The following is a 4,078-nucleotide window of genomic DNA, read 5'->3' as shown; positions in this document are numbered from 1 at the left end:
AAAGTAAAGCAAGTAGCTGTCAGAACCCCAAACTCATGGACCCATAGCTATATCTATTCCCAAGAGAGAGATTGGCTTGAGCAATTGTGGTGCCTGGCAGGTCTAAAATCCATAGATCAGGCAGCAGGCTGGGTAACGCCTCCTGCTGGCTCATGGGACTGTGGGGGACAAGCAAATCCAAAATGTGTAAGTTAGGGAACACAGAGAGCCCAGTGGAAAAGACAATAGCATTCTACCAAAAATCTGTTTATTGTGACTCTGAAGGAAACCATACCCTAAGGAAACATTTCTTTCAATTGATTGATACAGGATCCTGGTGGCATGGGGGTCTAGGTCCTTGGCTGCTAACTATCAACTGGTTGATTGATAAGATTTGATTACATTATGGAAAATCCTTACATTACATTACATTGCATTACAAAACAACAACTAATGTAGTGTTTGGCCAACCCATTGGGAATCATAGCTTAGTTAACACATAAAATTAACTATCACAGTGACTTCCTCCGGTTCTCAAATGCCTCATTCCTGCTGAATTCATTTCCTCATGGTGAGGTATTGTGCTTTTTTTCATTTGTGCCTGTGCAGTGAGATGTGATGCTTGTGAGAGAAGATGGATTTCTCTAGTATCATTCCCACTGTGCCTTGGGCACATCTGAAAACAATTATGATGCAAGTTTCTGAATAATTGTGGGGAAGAAGGGATGAAAACATCACTCACCTGCTCTTTTATGTAGTCCATAAACAAATGTGTGATTTCAGATGGCTCAGCAAAGTGCTGATTGAACCTCTCATCTGAAATATTCCGGAAGAGGGTAGGGAGCAATTAAGTGGTCAACGCAAGCTTCAAAGGTTAAGAGGGAGTATGAAGTGCTATTTACATAGCATTTGCATTGTATTAAGTAGTATGAGTAATCTAAAGATGATTTCAAGTATGCAGGAGGATGTATGTAGGTAATTTGCAAATACTCAAAAAGAAAAAAAAATCAAACTGATTGCCATCAAATCCGTTCTGACTCATAATGACCCTAGAGGAGGAACCTTCAGGACAGCACAGAACTGCCCCCTGGGAATTTCTAAGACTGTCACTCTTCACTCAAGCAGAAAACCTTATCTTTCTCCCCCAGAGGGGCTGGTGGTTTCAAATTGCTGCCCTTGTGGTTAGCAGCCCAACATGTACGCCCGACATCACCACTGGACTCCCAAGGCTCCTATGCAAATACGACACCATTTGTATGAGACCTGAACATCCACTGGTTTTGCTATCCGCTGGGGTCCTGCGCCGAATCACCCACTGATGCTGAAGGATAGCTCCTGATCACTTGAACAGAATGAGCCAGCCAACTACACTAGCTTCAGTTTTCTTTATGATCTTGGTGAAAGTTAGACATTACACACGCCAAACTTCTCCATCGTTTTTCTTCTTTAGGAAACATGGCTTTCATTGTTTTTCATTTATAAAGCAAAATGGTTTCTAGGTGATCTTAAATTAAGTTGCCCATTTGGAACATAATTGGTACTTTGGTTATGGAAAAGAGGAGGATAATATGCAAATCTGCTTGACAAAGCAGATTTTCCAAGGCCGTACTCCCTTGGAAACGGTAATATATAATACTGATTTCCAATTTAGGTACTAATTAAAGTGGCCAGATAGAGGGCCATATTTTCCAAACATTTTCGGAGCATGCCTTTTCATCTCTAATATGTTTCTCCTCTTCGCCTGGGAAGGAAAGAAGCAGTCGATTCCAGAAGGCGGTCTATTAACACATTTTTGCAAGCCTTTTAAGTTTGTACTCTAAAAATGATCTGCTATCACTATGTAGCCATGTAATTAGAGTGCTTAAAAATTAATTGGTCTTCTAATAATGGACAGATTTATAGTAAATGAAGGTGCCTATCTAGCCGGCAAGGAAGCTGCCCCTGCGCTTGATAGTAATAACCATTTTCAAAAGCAGACTTTGTGAAACATTACGCGGTACATCTGATGACAGCTTTTTCCCCTTCATTGATGGGAAGTTAATTACACAACGCACCCCAAAGAAATCATGCGCTTTAACAGCCGATGCAAACTTCAGAAAATAACAAATTGAAAACGTAATTTGCCTGAATAATATACTTCCCCAGAGTCGGCGGGTCAATAAGTATTCACTGAGCACCCACAAGGTACAGTGGGCATGCACATTAAAATGCATGACCCGCTCCTCAGAAACTTCACTCCAAGGGAGAGGCTATGCTGCAGTCAGATGTACAAATCTCAGTTTAGCTTTCATGACGCCCAAGAGCATCATTTTCCAAAGGGAATATGATGGACTTGTTAACGTCTCATATGCCAGTTGTTAAGGCCATGATGGAAAGATTCTGGAGAAAGTGCCATGGCGTGCCAGGGACTGCCTCCGTGATCAGAACGTGAGAGGCATGGTATCATTGTGTCTCCCAGCAGTATGAGCACTCCTGCCCCAAATCTCACTCGCTTGATAGGAGACCAGCCTCAGTCTCTGCTCAGAAAGAAATCCCTGGAAAGGCAGCTGCTCTGGGGAAGAGAAAGCAAAAAGCAAGAAATGAAAAACCTTCTTCTTTGCTTTTTCTTTGTTTTGCTTTTCTTCTCGTTCTGCTGGGAGGCTGCCTGGTGTAGACACCTCACACAAGCACTTAGCTTATATGCTGATTTTAAAGCCTAGCCACCTCCCTCTCCCCTCTGGGAATACTATTTCATCTTTGCTCAGAAACCTAAGAGTACTGCTTAGAGGAATGCCAAAGGCAATGCTGACTCGGAAAGGCAGGAAACAGGTGTACCCATCCTTCCCTGTTTTCAGAGAGCCGGAGATAGTGGGTTTTGAGTTCGGAAAGGGAGAGAAGCTGATGAAGCAAGATTTCCACAAAAGCCAAAACCCACTCATTAGCACTTACTAAGAACCAGGCCCTGTGAGAAATTTTGTGTGTGCTTTATAGACAACTAGAAGTAGAAACATTTAGGGATGAGGAAGTGAAATTTTAATCTCCTTGTAATACTAAATGCATCCATTTAGCTAACCAGCAAGTATTTCAAGACATCATATTAAATAATGAATGTTGTGGATTGGATTTTGCCCCCCCCCCACATTATATATTATAAATCCTACCACCTTTCATTACAGGTACAAAAGGAATGGTCCCTGGGAGCATAGTGCGTTTGGAGTTGGGCTGTTGACCACAAGGAAGCCCATGTACAAACCCACCCAGGGAGAAAGAGGAAGCTCTCTGCTCCCACTGAGATGGACAGTGTCAGAAACCCAAAGGGGCCGTGCTTCCCTGTCCTATAGGAGCCCCATGAGGTGGATCGCCTCCGTGGCAGGGAGTCTGTGCGTTGGGTTAAGGAGCCCTGGTGGCTGAAGGGGTAAGAGGTTGGCTGCTAAACGGAAGGCTGAGTGCTCACACACCCCCAGCCACTCAGCAAGAGCAGGATCTGGAAGTCTGCTACCATCAGATGATGGAAGGTCAATTCGAAGACCATGGATTTGGGCTTTTTGGGTATTTGTGTGGATGCACTGTCATTTGGGTAGAGACCTTTCTTCTTTTGTAATTAGTTTATTAATTTTTAATACTTATATATCATATCATTCCACAGTTCACTCACATCAAGCAGAACTATACAATTGCGACCACAATCAGCATTCTTTTCCACATGGACTCCTTGACATCATCTCCCCTTTCCGGCTGTACTCCCCTCCCCCCAAAACCCTTGCTGTCTCTATAGGTTCATCAATCCTGAGTTTCATATATTGAAGAACATATAACCCACTTCAATAGGGTGACCTCTGATAGAATGATACCACTGAGATACACCCTAATATGAACAAACAAAACAATACAGACCAAAAATGCAGAAAATTTTGGAAACCAGATTAGGTCTAGCATGCATCATAGGGGGCAATGTACTGACAAAATTGTAATTATTCAAGTCAGATTTATGCCTTTGATCTTCTATACTTAATTCTCCAATGCTTTCTGTTTAGTAACCGCTTTCCTCCCATCCGTCAATTGTGGATAGAGGTAGTTCTCCGGAGACTTACTGTATATACTCGAATATAAGCTGACCCGA

The sequence above is a fragment of the Tenrec ecaudatus genome, chromosome 11 (assembly GCF_050624435.1).
Source record: "Tenrec ecaudatus isolate mTenEca1 chromosome 11, mTenEca1.hap1, whole genome shotgun sequence".
NCBI lineage: Eukaryota > Metazoa > Chordata > Mammalia > Afrosoricida > Tenrecidae > Tenrec > Tenrec ecaudatus.
The sequence above is the reverse complement of the archived record's forward strand: the minus strand, read 5'-3'. Positions refer to the sequence as shown.